Source organism: Oncorhynchus clarkii, chromosome 27, assembly GCF_045791955.1.
Source record: "Oncorhynchus clarkii lewisi isolate Uvic-CL-2024 chromosome 27, UVic_Ocla_1.0, whole genome shotgun sequence".
NCBI classification, from domain to species: domain Eukaryota; kingdom Metazoa; phylum Chordata; class Actinopteri; order Salmoniformes; family Salmonidae; genus Oncorhynchus; species Oncorhynchus clarkii.
The window spans coordinates 26218237-26236975 of NC_092173.1; the positions used below are offsets into that span (position 1 = coordinate 26218237).

At 43.2% G+C, this 18739-nt stretch overlaps 1 protein-coding gene across 4 annotated transcripts in view; it reads right to left on the reverse strand.

Moving 5' to 3' along the window:
- LOC139386304 (unconventional myosin-XVIIIa-like) overlaps window positions 1-18739 on the reverse strand; it is a 161811-nt gene that overhangs the window by 122778 nt on the left and 20294 nt on the right. The window lies entirely within an intron of this gene.

Below are 18739 nucleotides of genomic sequence, written 5' to 3' on the forward strand. Positions count from 1 at the left end.
CCAAGCACACACACTCTCTCTACTCACTCCCACCCCATGCAAAGAGACCTCAGCCTCTACAACACAGCACAATAGTATTGTCTGTAGAGCAGCCTTGAGGTCCTCCTCTCATTGCTTCCAGGATTCGGAGAGATGTATTTAAAGCAATTAAGGAGTCATGTCAAGTTCATACTGATGCTGAAATGTGGTGAGATGTATTTAAATGTTTTCAGTAAACCATCCAGACATAGTTACTACCAGTGAGTGAGTGGTCTGATTTAAGGGAAGTTGATTTAAGGAAGTTCATAATAAAATATAACAATAGCAAGCGGAGTACGACTGGTGATTTAGGGGTTTGAAAACCCGGGCTTCTACAGGACCTACAGTATAGGGGGAACCATGTCTTCCTCCTTAATGATAATGTAGGAATAGTTGCGTTTATATTTTTGTAATTTAGCAGATGCTCGTATCCAGAGAGACTTCCAGGAGGGTGAATTGCCTTGCTCTTGGGCACAGCAACATATTTTTCACGCAGTCGGCTTGGGGATTCAAACCAGGAGCCATTAGATTACTGGCCCAATGTTTTTAACCGCTAAGCTACCTGCCGCACTTTTTCTACGAGTTGCCCTAAACCCATGTAGGCCACCTGGTAAATAACGTCACACTGAAGTGGAAAAAGCATGTTGAAATGTTATTTTTCTTCTTTTTTTTTTATACACATTTTCCTCATTGAGATAACATCACTTTTCCAAGTAAGACCTGGTCCAATAGCAGCAGGTGTCACGGCCGTCGTTGGAAGGAGACCAAGGTGCAGCGTGGTGAGCGTACATTTTCCTTTTATTTAAAATGTCGCCAACAAAACAAACAAAGACACAACCGTGAAGCTTACAGGGCTATAGTGCCACTAACAAAGTTAACTACCCAAACTGAAAGGAGGGGGGGAAAAGGGCTACATAAGTTTGATTCCCAATCAGAGACAACGATAGACTGCTGTCCCTGATTGAGAACCATACCCTAGAACCATACCGTAGAAATAAAGAAACATAGAAAACAAAACATAGAATGCCCACCCCACATCACACCCTGACCTAACCAAAAGAGAAATAAAACGGCTCTCTAAGGTCAGGGCGTGACAGCAGGGGGAACAACATTTCAGACAAAACAACTTAAATAGACTAACACAACATTAAACAAAACTATAAACATACATACAGCACAACAAAAACATTTTACGTTAAAAACACAAAAGTCTTGACGAAAAACAGCTGTCCTAAAAACAATTACACTCTTCTATGATACAGTGCCTTGCGAAAGTATTCGGCCCCCTTGAACTTTGCGACCTTTTGCCACATTTCAGGCTTCAAACATAAAGATATAAAACTGTATTTTTTTGTGAAGAATCAACAACAAGTGGGACACAATCATGAAGTGGAACGACATTTATTGGATATTTCAAACTTTTTTAACAAATCAAAAACTGAAAAATTGGGCGTGCAAAATTATTCAGCCCCCTTAAGTTAATACTTTGTAGCGCCACCTTTTGCTGCGATTACAGCTGTAAGTCGCTTGGGGTATGTCTCTATCAGTTTTGCACATCGAGAGACTGAAATTCTTTCCCATTCCTCCTTGCAAAACAGCTCGAGCTCAGTGAGGTTGGATGGAGAGCATTTGTGAACAGCAGTTTTCAGGTCTTTCCACAGATTCTCGATTGGATTCAGGTCTGGACTTTGACTTGGCCATTCTAACACCTGGATATGTTTATTTTTGAACCATTCCATTGTAGATTTTGCTTTATGTTTTGGATCATTGTCTTGTTGGAAGACAAATCCTGTCCCAGTCTCAGGTCTTTTGCAGACTCCATCAGGTTTTCTTCCAGAATGGTCCTGTATTTGGCTCCATCCATCTTCCCATCAATTTTAACCATCTTCCCTGTCCCTGCTGAAGAAAAGCAGGCCCAAACCATGATGCTGCCACCACCATGTTTGACAGTGGGGATGGTGTGTTCAGGGTGATGAGCTGTGTTGCTTTTACGCCAAACATAACGTTTTGCATTGTTGCCAAAAAGTTCAATTTTGGTTTCATCTGACCAGAGCACCTTCTTCCACATGTTTGGTGTGTCTCCCAGGTGGCTTGTGGCAAACTTTAAACAACACTTTTTATGGATATCTTTAAGAAATGGCTTTCTTCTTGCCACTCTTCCATAAAGGCCAGATTTGTGCAATATACGACTGATTGTTGTCCTATGGACAGAGTCTCCCACCTCAGCTGTAGATCTCTGCAGTTCATCCAGAGTGATCATGGGCCTCTTGGCTGCATCTCTGATCAGTCTTCTCCTTGTATGAGCTGAAAGTTTAGAGGGACAGCCAGGTCTTGGTAGATTTGCAGTGGTCTGATACTCCTTCCATTTCAATATTATCGCTTGCACAGTGCTCCTTGGGATGTTTAAAGCTTGGGAAATATTTTTGTATCCAAATCCGGCTTTAAACTTCTTCACAACAGTATCTCGGACCTGCCTGGTGTGTTCCTTGTTCTTCATGATGCTCTCTGCGCTTTTAACGGACCTCTGAGACTATCACAGTGCAGGTGCATTTATACAGAGACTTGATTACACACAGGTGGATTGTATTTATCATCATTAGTCATTTAGGTCAACATTGGATCATTCAGAGATCCTCACTGAACTTCTGGAGAGAGTTTGCTGCACTGAAAGTAAAGGGGCTGAATAATTTCGCACGCCCAATTTTTCAGTTTTTGATTTGTTAAAAAAGTTTGAAATATCCAATAAATGTCGTTCCACTTCATGATTGTGTCCCACTTGTTGTTGATTCTTCACAAAAAAATACAGTTTTATATCTTTATGTTTGAAGCCTGAAATGTGGCAAAAGGTCGCAAAGTTCAAGGGGGCCGAATACTTTCGCAAGGCACTGTATATACATCGATCAAGTGTTTAAACTCCACCAACGAAACTAGATCATCACATTTTTAAATGTTAAGGAGAGAATTCCAGGACCACGGAGCTAAGTAACTAAAACTATTTCTACTATGACCTGTTCTAATTTTTGCTACTGTTAGAAGCAAATGAGAATGGGACCGTAATTTATATTTATTACCGACCTGACTAAAAAAGAACAGAGATAAAATGTCATTTTACCCAATATGGCCTTATAAATCAGTGTATACCAGTGTTTAAGCCAACGCAAGGTCAATGATGACCAGCCAACAACGCTGTAGAGATCACAATGATGTGTTAGATGTTTTGGATTTATAATGAACCTGAAGGCTGCATGATACACAGAATCAAGTGCTCTCAGTGTACTGGTTGAGGCCTACATATACAGTTGAAGTCGGAAGTTTAAGTACACTTAGGTTGGAGTCATTAAAACTTGTTTTTCAACCACTCCACAAATTTCTTGTAAACAAACTATAGATTTGGCAAGTCGGTTAGGACATCAACTTTGTGCATGACAAGTAATTTTTCCAACAATTGTTTACAGACAGATTATTTCACGATATCACAATTCCAGTGGGTCAGAAGATTACATACACTAAGTTGACTGGGCCTTTAAACAGCTTGGAAAATTCCAGAAAATTATGTCAAGGCATTAGAAGCTTCTGATAGGCTAATTGACATAATTTGAGTCAATTGGAGGTGGACCTGTGGATGTATTTCAAGGCCTACCTTCAAACTCAGTGCCACTTTGCTTGACATCATGGGAAAATCAAAAGAAATCAGCCAAGACCTCAGAAAAAAACATTGTAGACCTCCACAAAACTGGTTCATCCTTGGCAGCAATTTCCAAACACCTGAAGGTACCACGTTCATCCGTACAAACAATAGTACGCAAGTATAAACACCATGGGACCACGCAGCCGTCATACCACTCAGGAAGGAGACGCGTTCTGTCTCCTAGAGATGATCGTACTTTGGTGCGAAAAGTGCAAATCAATCCCAGAACAACAGCAAAGGACCTTGTGAAGATGCTGGAGGAAACGGGTACAAAAGTATCTATATCCACAGTAAAATGAGTCCTATATCGACATAACCTGAAAGGCCGCTCAACAAGGAAGAAGCCACTGCTCTAAAACCGTCATAAAAAAAGACAGACTACGGTTTGCAACTGCACATGGGGACAATGATCGTACTTTTTTGAATAATCCTCTGGTTTGATGTAACAAAAATATAACTGTTTGGCCATAATGACCATCGTTATGTTTGGAGGAAAAAGGGGGAGGCTTGCAAGCCGAAGAACACCATCTCAAACCGTGAGGCACGGGGGTGGCAGCATCATGTTGTGGGGGTGCTTTGCTGCAGGAGGGACTAGTGCACTTCACAAAATAGATGGCATCATCAGGAGGTAGGAAAATGATGTGGATATATTGAAGCAACATCTCAAGACATCAGGAAGTTAAAGCTTGGTCGCAAATGGCTCTTCCAAATGGACAATGACCCCAAGCATACGTCCAAAGTCGTGGCAAAATGGCTTAAGGACAACAAAGTCAAGGTATTGGAGTGGCCATCACAAAGCCCTGACCTCAATCCTATAGAAGATTTGTGAGCAATCTGAAAACGTGTGTGCGAGCTACACCAGCTCTGTCAGGAGGAATGGGCCAAAATTCACCCAACTTATTGTGGGAACTTGTGGAAGGCTACCCAAAAGGTTTGACCCAAGTTAAACAATTTAAAGGCAATGCTACCAAATACTAATTGAGTGTATGTACACTTCTGACCCACTGGGAATGTGATGAAAGAAATAAAAGCTGAAATAAATCATTCTCTCTACTATTATTCTGACATTTCACATTCTTAAAATAAAGTAGTGATCCTAACTGACCTAAGACAGGGAATTTCGACTAGGATTAAATGTCAGGTATTGTGAAAAACTGAGTTTAAATGTATTTGGCTAAGGTGTATGTAAACTTCCGAGTTCAACTTTATATAACATCACTAAAATCTAAAACCCCCAGTAATGTACATCATACCAGCTCCTTCCTGGCCTCAAAAGAAAAACAAGCCTTATGCCGGTAATAAAAACCTATTTTCAGCTTGAGCTTCCTTATCAAGTTCTCTAAATGCACAGTGAAGCTCAGCTTATCAACCCACACACCCAAATATTTGTACACTTTAACTTGCTCTATAGTATGTCCAGCCAATGTAGCAATGACATGATTAGTAACATGCCTGGCATTTGAAAATACATGCATTTTGTTTTACCTGAATTTAGAACCAGCTTTAAATCATACAGATTTTGTTGTATGTTAAATGATCTTTGGGCATTTTCAAAAGCTAAAGATAAACTACTACCACTTGAATAAAGAACAGTATCCTCTGCATAAAAATGAACATCTGCTGTTTCAATAAGATCCCCAATGTTGTTGATATACAAAATACAACAGTGGGCCCAAATTTGAACCTTGCAGAACACCTGAGCACACCTCTATGGACTCAGATTTACAACCATCTGCCATTATACATTGTGTACGATTTGGTAATTTATTAACCAATCTAGAGCACCAATCTAGATATAGGTCATTTATTAACCAATCTAGAGCACCAATCTAGATATAGGTCATTTATTAACCAATCTAGAGCACCAATCTAGATATAGGTAATTTATTAACCAATCTAGAGCACCAATCTAGATATAGGTAATTTATTAACCAATCTAGAGCACCAATCTAGATATAGGTAATTTATTAACCAATCTAGAGCACCAATCTAGATATAGGTAATTTATTAACCAATCTAGAGCATTACCAGTAATTCCACAACAATGTTGAAAATGTATACAGTGAACCACTTCAAAACCACAGTGGCAGTGGCAATGACAGCAAGCAAGTCTGTTCTACATGGTCTGCCAGCCAATGTCATTGTTCAAAGCTCAAGTGCAATTAGACATTAATGTTCCTTATCACTGATTCCAGAACAGATTCAGCCGAGGCCGTGGAGATTAATCAAATGGTGTATGAGCTGACAGATCTGTGGCAGCGCCAGCAGCACTTACTGTAAGACACTGATTATCATACTTTTTTATTAGGGGGGAGACACTCTCTCAGAGACAGACAAGCCATATGCAGATCATGGAGGAGGAGGAGGAGGAATGCTGCTCCCAGTTATCCAGGGTGTTCTGTTGTGCTGCACCCCAGGCAGGTGTTGTGAAACGGCAGCCATGACAGGATAGTGGTGTGCTGCTCTGACTTGCACAGTAACAGGATTTTTTAGCGTACTGGTATGATTCAACGTGACGTCCCGTGCAGTAGGGAAAGGAAAGGGATAGGTCTACAGTATGTGTTGCAAACGGTGACTCACCATGACTAGTGGTGTTTTATGGATTACAGTTACTACGTGAAATGATATTAAAATGAACTCTCACATGTATTTGCTTGTTACTTTGAGCCTTCTGGTCAAAAACTCTAAGTTGTTCTACAAGAGCATCTACAGAACAACGAGAGGCAGCAAGTAGCTGAATATAATATCTATTGTTTACAGGAAACTCATTCAACAATTTTAGATTTAAGTTGTGTGAAAATAGGAATGTGCAAATTGTCCAAACAGATCCGCAAGGTAGATGGATTATTTTAAATATGTTATTGGACCATAAACGTATTTGGCTCATTAATCTATAAGGTCCAAATAATGAAGAGGCGACTCTGGGATGCTGGCCTTCTAGGCGGAGATCCTCTGTCCAGTGTCTGTGTTCTTTTGCCCATCTTAATATTACATTTTTATTGGCCAGTCTGAGATATGGCTTTTTCTTTGCAACTCTGCCTTGAAGGCCAGCATGCCGGAGTCACCTCTTCACTTTTGACGTTTTAGACTGGTGTTTTGTGGGCACTATTTAATGAAGCTGCCAGTTGAGGACTTGTGAAGCATCTGTTTCTCAAAGTAGACATTTTAATGTACTTGTCCTCTTGCTCAGTTGTGCACCGGGGCCTCCCACTACTCTTTCTATCCTGGTTAGAGCCAGTTTGCACTGTTCTAGTAAGGGAGTAGTACATAGCGTTGTATGAAATCTTCTGTTTCTTGGCAATATCTCGCATGGAACAGCCTTCATTTCTCAGAACAAGAATAGACTGACGAGTTTCAGAAGAAAGGTCTTTGTTTCTGTAATCGAACCCACAAATACTGATGATTCAGATACTCAACTAGTCTAAAGAATGCCAGTTGTATTGCTTCTTTAATTAGAACAACAGCTTCAGCTGTACATAATTGCAAAAGGGTTTTCTAATGATCAATTAGCCTTTTAAAATTATAAACTTGGATTGGCTAACACAACGTGCCACTAGAACACCGGAGTGATGGTTGCTGATAATGGGCCTCTGTATGCCTATGTAGATATTCCATAAAAATAATCTGCCATTTTCAGCTACAATAGTCATTTACAACATTAACAATGTCTACACTGTATTTCTGATCGATTTTATGTTATTTTAATGGGAAAAAAAGTGTTTTTCTTTCAAAACAAGGACATTTCTAAGTGACCCCAAACTTTTGAATGGTAGTGTACAGAATTTACATGTGGGCGAGGATATTGGACATTTTATCAAAGCCTATTAGATAAACTTGTTTTTAACCAGGACAGAAAAATGTATAACTGACTTTTCCAACATAACATAGGTACAGCAGACCCCTTATTGTATGGGACAGTTCTTTGGGAAAGGGGGCAGTATTTTCACGTCCGGGTGAAAAGCGTGCCCAAAGTAAACTGCCTGCTACTCAAGCCCAGAAGCTAGGATATGCATATAATTGGTAGATTAGATAAAAAACACTCTAAAGTTTCTAAAACTGTTAGAATTATGTATGTGAGTGTAACAGAACTGATATGGCAGGCGAAACCCTGAGGACAAATCCCCCCCCCCCAAAAAGAAATTCAGCTTTCCACTATTTTCAATGGCTAGTACTATAAATATCAGCCCAAGTCCTCCCAAATTGCAGTACCTAGGGCTTCCACTAGATGTCAACAGTCTTTAGAAAGAGTGTCAAGCTGGTGTTTGGAAAAATGACCCAGATATTGTAGTTTATCTAGGTGGCTCCCATTTTGGCTGTAGTGTTTCCAAGCGCGTGGAAGAAAGCGCGTTATTTCTTATTTATCTCCGGTAATGAACATACTATTCTCCGTCTTAAATTTGACTGTTTATTTGCATATTAGGATACCTAAGGTTTGATTATAAACGTTGTTTGACTTGTTTGGAAAAGTTTATTAGTAACGTTTGGGATTCATTTTGTATGCATTTTGATGGAGGGAAACTGGATGGATTATTGACTGAAGCGCGCCAGCTAAACTGAGTTTTTATGGATATAAAGAAGGACATTATCGAACAAAAGGACCATTTGTGATGTAACTGGGACCTTTTGGAGTGCCAACAGAAGAAGATCATCAAAAGTAAGGCATTTTTTATATCGTTATTTCTGACTTTCGTGTGTCGCACCTGCCTGGTTGAAATATGTTTTTCATGTGTTGGTATGCGGGGCGCTGTCCTCAGATAATCGCATGGTTTGCTTTCGCCGTAAAGCCTTTTTGAAAACTGACACGGCGGCTGGATTAAAGACCAACATTGGTTTAAGAAAATTGTGATAAATAACAAAGTACACCAGTTTAATTTAATGACAAAAACATTGACAGCTGTGCCATACAGGTTGCAAAATAGTTGGGAAGAGATTTTCGATGTTTCGATTACATTGCACATGGTTTATGAACTGATACACAAAACAACGCCAGATTCAAAACTTAGAATTTTTTTGTTTAAATAATTATACTAAATATTTGCAAGGAATATAATTATATACAGTGCATTCAGAAAGGATTCAGACCCCTTGACTTTTTCCACATTTTGTTACATTACAGCCTTATTCTAAAATGTCTACACACAATATCCCATAATGACAAAGCAAAAACAAGTTTAGATTTTTTTTGTAAATTGATCAAAAATAATAAACTGAATTATCACACTACAGAGGGTATGCGTACGGCCCAGTACATCACTGGGGACAAGCTTCCTGCCTTCCAGGACCTCTATACCAGGCGGTGTCAGAGAAAGACCCTACAAATTGCCAAAGACTCCAGCCATCCTAGTCATAGACTCTTCTCTCTGCTACGCATGGCAAGCGGTACCGGAGCGCCAAATCTAGATCCAAAAGGCTTCTTAACAGCTTCTACCCCCAAGTCATAAGACATTTGAACAGCTAATCAAATACTGACTGTTTGCATTGTCCCCCCCCCATTTACGCTGCTGCTACTTTGTCTACTCTGTCACTTTACCTCTACCTACATGTACATAATACCTCAAATAACCTGTGCCCCCGCACATTTACTCTGTACTGCACATTTTTTATTTACATGTTTTTCTTCTTAAAACTGCATTGGTGGTTAGGGGCTTGTAAGTAAGAATTCACCTGCCACTCCTCAGTAAAAGGCACATAACAGCGCACTTGGAGTGTGTCAAAATGCACCTAAAGGACTCTCAGACTATGAGAAACAAGATTCTCGGGTCTGATGAAACCAACATTGAACTCTTTGGCCTGAATGCCAAGCATCACACCTGGAGGAAAACTGGCAACATCCCTACAGTGAAGCATGGTGGTGGCAGCGTCATGCTGTGGGGATGTTTTTCGGTGGCAGAGACTAGGATTGATTGAGGGATTGAGTCAGGATTGAGGGAATGATGAACAGAGCAAAATACAGAGAGATCCTTGATGGAAACCTGCTCTAGAGCACTCAGGACCTCAGATTGGAGTGAAGGTTCACCTTCCAACAGAACAATGACTCTAAGCACACAGCCAAGATAACGCAGGAATGGCTTTGGGACAAGTCTCTGAATGTCCTTGAATGGCCCAGCCAGAGCCCGAACTTGAACCTGATTGAACATCTCTGGAGAGATCTGAAAATAGCTGTGCAGCGACACTCCCCATCAAACCTGACAGAGCTTGAGAGGATCTGCAGAGAAGAATGGGAGAAACTCCCAGAATACGGGTATGCCAAGCTTGTGGTGTCATACTCAAGGCTGTAACCGCTGCCAAAGGTGCTTCAACAAAGTACTGAGGAAAGGGTCTGAATACTTATGTAAATGTGATAATTCAGTTTATTACTTTTAATAGATTTGCAAAAATGTCTAAAAACCTGTTTATATACATATGGGGACTACAACCATCCCTGCTCTGCAGATTTTGCTGTGAAGAGACAGAATCATTAGATCATTTGTTTTGGTAAAGTCCATATGTAGCATGTTTTTGGTCGCAGGTTGAGGAATGGCTGAAGAATTGCATTTACCTGGAGTTAACTCTGCAAATAGCACTGCTGGTAGATCTGAAAAGTCATAGTCAATTGATCAATAATATAACAATAGTCTTAGCAAAAATGTTATCTTTCATTTACAATTTGTAGAAACTATGAGAAAAGAAAGGTTCAGAACCATCAAAACTGGATGGTGTTCAGAGATAGATGCGAGGGGTTGAGTGGAGCTGAGTGGGACAAAAAAATAAAAAGATAACTAACGTAAAATATACTGTGTCCGTAAAATGTATATACTATGTACATATACGCTGGAAGTAGAAGCCTAAGTGTTGTTGTCCATTAGTACACTCCAATTATGGGGTACAGTGGTAGGGTTAGGGGACAATAATAAAGGAAAATATATTAAAATATATATATTCATATAAAACATTTGGGGGACTGGAAATGATGCAGACAATTACATTGATAGAAGCCACAATCTATTTTCAATATTAAAGCTGATCCACCCCCTAAAAAAAAAAAAAAAAGTAATCAGCATTTCAATACCACGCCCTATGATGTGGTGGCCATGTACGTACTTGCAGAGCAGCAACAGCCAGCCAGCAAGGCAGGCAGGCAGGCAGGCCCAGCACAGGGAGGAGGTTAGCTGCTATCCCACCAGCAACCCATTTAACGCAGCACCACCACCCTCCTTCTTATCAACCCAGTGGTGTCTACTCCCCAAATGTGGAAAAGCAGCAGAGATGAACTCTTACAGTACCACATCTCACTGACAGACACGAGAACATCTAGCCTCCCATTTAATGTGGCTAGTTAGGTATGGTGGGGTTTATAATGGAGAGGGGGATGGTGGGGTTTATAATGGAGAGGGGGGGTTGATGGGGTTTATTACGGAGAGGGAGGGTTGGTGTGGTTTATTATGGAGAGGGGGGTTGGTGTGGTTAATTATGGAGAGGGGGGTTGGTGTGGTTTATTACGGAGAGGGGGGTCGGTGGGGTTAATTATGGAGAGGGAGTTGGTGGGGTGAGGAGGCTAGTTAGTTATGGTGGGGTTTATTATGAAGAGGGGGGTTGGTGGGGTTTATTATGAAGAGGGGGGGGGGGTTGGTGGGGTTAATTATGGAGAGGGAGTTGGTGGGGTGAGGAGGCTAGTTAGTTATGGTGGGGTTTATTATGAAGAGGGGGGTTGGTGGGGTTTATTATGAAGAGGGGGGTTGGTGGGGTTAATCATGGAGAGGGATTTGGTGGGGTGAGGAGGCTAGTTAGTTATGGTGGGGTTTAATATGGAGAGGGGGGTTGGTGGGGTTTATTATGAAGAGGGGGATTGGTGGGGTTTAATATGGAGAGGGGGGTTGGAGGGGTTTATTATGGAGAGGGGGTTTGGTGTGGTTAATTATGGAGAGGGGGTTGGTGTGGTTTATTATGGAGAGGGGGGTTGGTGTGGTTAATTATGGAGAGGAGGGTTGGTGGGGTTTAATATGGAGAGGGGGGTTGGATGGGTTTATTATGGAGAGGGGGGTTGGTGTTGTTAATTATGGAGAGGGGGGTTGGTGTGGTTAATTATGGAGAGGGGGGTTGGTGGCATTTAATATGGAGAGGGGGTAGGTGGGGTTAATTATGGAGAGGGAGTTGTTGGGTGAGGAGGCTAGTTAGTTATGGTGGGGTATATTATGAAGAGGGGGGTTGGTGGGGTTTATTATGGAGAGGGAGGTTGGCGGGGTTTATTATGGAGAGGGGGGTTGGTGGGGTTTATTATGGAGAGGGGGGTTGGTGGAGTTTATTATGGAGAGGGGGGTTGGTGGGGTTTAATATTGAGAGGGGGGTTGGAGGGGTTTATTATGGAGAGGGGGTTGGCGGGGTTTAAATGGAGATGGTGGTTGGTGGGGTGAGGAGGCTAGTTAGTTATGGTGGGGTTTATTATGGAGAGGGGGGTTGGTGTGGTTTATTACGAAGAGGGGGGTTGGAGGGGTTTAATATGGAGAGGGGGTTGGCAGGGTTTATTATGAAGAGGGGGGTTTGTGGGGTTTATTATGGAGAGGGGGATTGGCGGGGTTCATTATGAAGAGGGGGGTTGGTGGGGTTAATTATGGAGAAGGAGTTGTTGGGTGAGGAGGCGAGTTAGTTATGGTGGGGTTTATTATGGAGAAGGGGGTTGGTGGGGTTTATTATGAAGAGGGGGGTTGGTGGGATTAATTATGGAGAGGGAGTTGGTTGGGTGAGGAGGCTAGTTAGTTATGGTGGGGTTTATTATGGAGAGGGGGGTTGGTGGGGTTTATTATGGAGAGGGGCTTTGGTGGGGTTTAATATGGAGAGGGGGTTGGAGGGGTTTATTATGGAGAGGGGGGTTGGTGTGGTTAATTATGGAGAGTGGGGTTGGTGTGGTTAATTATGGAGAGGGGGGTTGGTGGGGTTTAAATGGAGATGGTGGTTGGTGGGGTGAGGAGGCTAGTTAGTTATGGTGGGGTTTATTATGGAGAGGGGGGTTGGTGTGGTTTATTATGAAGGGAGGGGTTGGTGGGGTTAATTATGGAGAGGGGAGTTGGTTAGCTAGTTAGCGGGGTGCGCGCTAATAGCGTTTCAAACGTCACTTGCTCTGAGACTTGGAGTAGTTGTTCCCCTTGCCCTGCCTGGGTAACGCTGCGAGGATGGCTGTTGTCGATGTGTTCCTGGTTCGAGCCCAGGGAGGAGCGAGGAGAGGGACGGAAGCTATACTGTTACACTGGCAATACTAAAGTGCCTATAAGAACATCCAATAGTCAAAGGTATATGAATTACAAACGGTATAAAGAGAAATAGTCCTATAATTCCTATAATAACTACAACCTAAAACTTCTTACCTGGGAATATTGAAGACTCATGTTAAAAGGATCCACCAGCTTTCATATGTTCTCAGCAAGGAACTTAAACGTTAGCTTTCTTACATGGCACATATTGCACTTTTACTTTCTTCTCCAACACTTTGTTTTTGCATTATTTAAACCAAATTGAACATGTTTCATTATTTATTTAATGCTAAATTGATTTTATTGATGTATTATATTAAGTTAAAATAAGTGTTCATTCAGTATAGTTGTAATTGTCATTATTACAAATACAGTTTAAAAATCGGCCGATTAATCGGTATCGACTTTGTTTTTGTCCTCCAATAATCGGTATTGGCGTTGAAAAATCATAATCGGTCGACCTCTAGTCAGAACCGTGCAGAGTAGTGATGCTGAACGGGTGGGCAGGTGCGGGCAGCAATCGGTTGAAGAGCATGCATTTAGTTTTACTTGCATTTAAGAGCAGTTGGAGGCCACAGAAGGAGAGTTGTATGGCATTGAAGCTCGTCTGGAGGTTAGTTAACACAGTGTCCAAAGAAGGGCCAGAAGTATACAGAATGGTGTCATCTGCGTAGACGTGGATCAGAGAATCACCAGCAGCAAGAGCGACATCATTGATGTATACAGAGAAAAAGTGGGCCCGAGAATTGAACCCTGTGGCACCCCCATAGATACTGCCAGAGGTCTGGACAACAGGCCCTCTGATTTGACACACTGAACTCTATCTGAGAAGTAGTTGGTGAACCAGGCGAGACAGAACGTGGTGATTGACAGAGTCGAAAGCCTTGGCCAGGTCACTGAATACGGCTGCACAGTATTGTCTCTTATCGATGGTGGTAATGATATCGTTTAGGACCTTGAGCATGGCTGAGGTGCACCCATGACCAGCTCAGAAACCAGATTGCATAGCGGAGAAGGTACGGTGGGATTCGAAATGGTCGGTGATCTGTTTGTTAACTTGGCTTTCGAAGACCTTAGAAAGGCAGGACAGGATAGATATAGGTCTGTAGCAGTTTGGGTCTAGAGTGTCTCCCCCATTAAAGAGGGGGATGGCCGCGGCAGCTTTCCAATATTTGGGGATCTCAGACGATACGAAAGAGAGGTTGAACAGGCTGAATAATAGGGGTTTCAACAATTTCGAGGGCTAATTTTAGAAAGCGAGGGTCCAGATTGTCAAGCCCGGGTGATTTGTTGGGGTCCAGATTTTGCAGCTCTTTCAGAACATCAGCTATCTGGATTTGGATGAAGGAGAAATGGGGGAGGCTTGGGCACGTTGCTGTGGGGGGTGCAGGGCTGTTGACCGGGGTAGGAGTAGCCAGGTGGAAAGCATGGCCAGCCGTAGAAAAATGCTTATTGAAATGTTCAGTTATCGTGGATTTATCGGTGGTGACAGTGTTTCCTAGCCTCAGTGCAATATTCAGCTGGTAGGAGGGGCTCTTATTCTCCATGTACTTTACAGTGTCCTAGCACTTTTTGGAGTTTGTGCTACAGGATGCAAATTTCTGTTTGAAAAAGCTAGCCTTTGCTTTCCTAACTGCCTGGTATATTGGTTCCTAACTTCCCTGGAAACTTGCATATCGCAGGGGCTATTCGATTCTAATGCAGTACGCCACAGGATGTTTTTGTGCTGGTCAAGGGCAGTCAGGTCTGGAGTGAACAAAGGGCTATATCTGTTCCTGGTTCTACATTTTTTAAGATGGTGAGGAAAGCACTTTAAAATAATAAAGTCCTGTTATCTGACCTGCTGTGAAATGCTGCTGCTGAAATGATAGGAGAGTGATTCACAACATAAACACCAGAACACTCTTACTCACACACCTCTATTGGGTAATTGCATGTAATGGGGGCATTAGAGAAAAATGTCCACAAGCTTGATCCGTAGCAGACTGTGCAGCCAAAAGGTTACAATAAACAGATCAGAGCATCAGGAATCAGAGGAATTCAAACTAAATATCCAACTCTAACCACAATCCCTATATATGGGACCGTGTGGACTCACTGTGGAGTAAAGGAAACTCAATCTCATTCAGCCCCCGGGAGACAAAAAAGCATTCCATTCCATCCTTTCACTCTAAGTTGTTTCTATTCTGAGGAGCCTTAAAGTAAGTTAGAGTAACACAATGTATTCCTACCTGCTAATAGATGGTGAGGTTGAATAGACTGGTTAGTGTTGTATAAGGCTGCTCTGAAACTACTGCTGTGTTACAGGCTTGGGTGTGTTTGTGACTCATGCCATCTGTGATGGAGCAGGAGGTCCACACACACGCACACACACGCAAACGCACACACACAGCAGTAGTCAACATGCAGGAGGCAAGGTAGACGATTGCATGACATTTCTATCAGCTAGCTGCTGACAGGCAGAAATCCTTGTTGTTCTACTGGTCATTACACTGTCAATACTCTCCATCAATCAGCCTGTAGACCATCAAATCAACCCTTCATCCATCCCTCCATCCTTCCTCCCTCATTTAGGCCTGATGAACCAGTGTGTGGGCTGGTCTCTTCAATGCACGGTGTAGAGATCAGAGAGAGGGCTGACGGGAATGCTGCAAGCACAGAGGATCCATTCTGTGTCTGCCGTAAGGACCACCGCAGGTCAGCAGCCAGGGCCAAAACAAGGCCTTGTACCCGGGACACAGAGGGGGGGGACAGAATAATGTATGCATGCATCACATGAGCAACATGTTAATGGAGAGCTCCGTCTGTCTGTGTCTGAGAGTGGACTGTTCCATGATGCCACAGAGAGGGGGTGTCAGAGAGAATGTCCATTGGGAGTTAATGAGGCGGGGGGTTTCCAGGGAAGGCCTCAGCCTAAGTCCTGGGGAGGGAGGAGACTGAGGGGGTTGGGGGATAGACAGGATGGGTAGGGTCTGATTGCAGCCAGCCAGTCTGCCCGTCACAGGGGGACCAGGGGCAGGGGAATATATTCTCATGACATGGATGAAAAGGTCCATCCTAGGAGGAAGCAATGTCTGCTCTAACGAGACTGGAGGCAAGAGCCACAGACTGACCTGGGGCCACTGGGGGCATGGCTGCTCTCCCCTCCGCTCCCGGCCTTTCTCTCCCTCTTCCTCCACACACTTCCCCTCTTAATTGGGAGCTTTGTGAATTAAACAACAGGTGGCACAAACATCCAGGGAATGAGGAAGGAAGTCAATGTACTCATGCTGCCAGAAGGAGTCAAAGATGGTGGTCGGTCAGTTGGCAAAGATAGTGGGGTGAGGTTATGGTCACAATCTAACAAATCTAACAAAAGCTTTATCTGGATGGTCTCACAAGTGAGACCCAATGACTGGTTTAGAGAACGGTTTGAGGCCAAGGTTTCAACACTAAATGATGTGGGTTAAATACATGACTGATTTACTCAGTCAGCTGTGTGCATTCTATCTCCAACTCTGTTGTTCTACATTCCAGACATCAAAAAACGTATTCTCTTTCACTCCTTCACTCACTCCCTTCTCCTTCCCCTTCTCCTCCTCCTCCTTTGCATAACAATCTCCAGGGACTGGGTCAGGAAGTGTCATGTTTGTACCAAAAGCAGATTCCATAAATACCAGAGAGGAACTTCAGGGAGAAGCCTGCTGCCCTACTTCCTCCCAGTCATTCGGTAAGACCAGACGGTTGACTGGTGGATAGAGGCAAAGAAGTTTGAACTCCTACCTGGCTGTGGTAGTTAATGGTACAATCTACAATACTGATGTTCAATGGTAATTTACTGTAAATGAATCAAACCCATTGATTCTGAAATGTAGGATTGTCTTTTTAACCTCCCCTATGGAACAGCCAGGACTCTCTCACAGCCTCCTCTCCTTCCTATCTCTCTCACAGCCTCCGCTCCTTCCTATCTCTCTCACAGCCTCCGCTCCTTCCTATCTCTCTCACAGCCTCCGCTCCTTCCTATCTCTCTCACAGCCTCCGCTCCTTCCTATCTCTCTCACAGCCTCCCCTCCTTCCTATCTCTCTCACAGCCTCCGCTCCTTCCTATCTCTCTCACAGCCTCCGCTCCTTCCTATCTCTCTCACAGCCTCCCCTCCTTCCTATCTCTCTCACAGCCTCCGCTCCTTCCTCTCTCTCACAGCCTCCGCTCCTTCCTATCTCTCTCACAGCCTCCGCTCCTTCCTATCTCTCTCACAGCCTCCGCTCCTTCCTATCTCTCTCACAGCCTCCGCTCCTTCCTATCTCTCTCACATCCTCCCCTCCTTCCTATCTCTCTCACAGCCTCCGCTCCTTCCTATCTCTCTCACAGCCTCCGCTCCTTCCTATCTCTCTCACAGCCTCCGCTCCTTCCTATCTCTCTCACATCCTCCCCTCCTTCCTATCTCTCTCACAGCCTCTCCTCCTTCCTCTCTCCCCCATTTCTACTCCCACTGCTAGACCACAAGCAGAAACGCAATGACTTCAAAAAGCTAACTCTCTCTGGCCCCTGAGGATTTACAAGCCAAGATATGTTCCCATGCATCTCCACGCTGATCTGATGTACAGTACAGTCCCTGGAGAGGATTTACAATCCTGTTATGTGTTTTTAATTTCTGAGAATATATGCATTATACAAATCAATGTCATGTGTGTAAGGGTATAGACTTACAGCGGTATTATTCCACTATATTTCATGTGAGAACACGAATGCCTCAAATAGTTCCTTCATAAGTGAATTATTATGTGCGGTAGAGAGGGAGTTTTCAGAAAGTGCAGAGTTTTCAGAAGGAGTCTGTATCTCTCCCGTGATGGAGGCAGTTGGTTTCACATTGCTGTTCTGTCAGTCAGGCCTGAAGCGCTAATTTCCATGGAAACCTTGTGTAACCTACATGGGCAGCTACATGTCAGACATACTCTATTCAGACTCTCCTCTCCTCCCACACATCAGGACTACTTCTACTGTAGAACAGGGGGCGTCTAGCCCAAGAGTTAGGCTATGTACAGTACACCAGTACAGAGAGGTATAGTAGTGATCCAAAGCAGACTGTGTCTCAATACTCTCCCATTTCTCCTCTTGATCTCCTCTGTCTTTGTCTGTGTGCAAATATGTTGCCGTCACCGATCATCACCTATTCAGAGGCTATGAAGGAAAGCCGTGTTAGACCAATCAGAGCGTCACTTTATAAGTTCCGTTATGGTTCTGGGACCAGATAACTAGTCAATGGAGCAGGAAGAGTACAGTACAGTCCAGTTTACAACACACACTACACAGACACTGACCCAAGGAGGTACAGTACTGTACTGCACAGCCCTTGAACCATGAATCAATCTGGCTGCCAGTTCCTGTGGCAGGCTTTCCTGTCCAATCTCTATTGCTTCCTCCTATGCACGCTTGGGCCCGACACACCCCATGCAGCTGTATTAACAGACACACACACACACACACACACACACACACTTTCCCAAAGGTTTAATAGCGGTAAAACCGGGGAGCTTCATTTGTAAGCGTGAAGTTGTAAGGTGACCCATTTCTGATACGTCCCCACCATTCAGGAACGGTGCCAGGAGGCAAGCTGTGATATCACGAGTAGGATTACACTTCCAGAGGCAGGGAGGTGTTGTATGGGGAGGGAGGTTGTAGGGGGTTCATAACACAATCTCTGAATTAAACCTAAAGGCCATATTTTGATAGTGTAGTTAGCATACTGATATAGCTGGCTATAGAATCTTTCCTACTAATGAGGACTGGTGTTACAACACACTTCAGAATAATGGTATTAAGACTTAACTT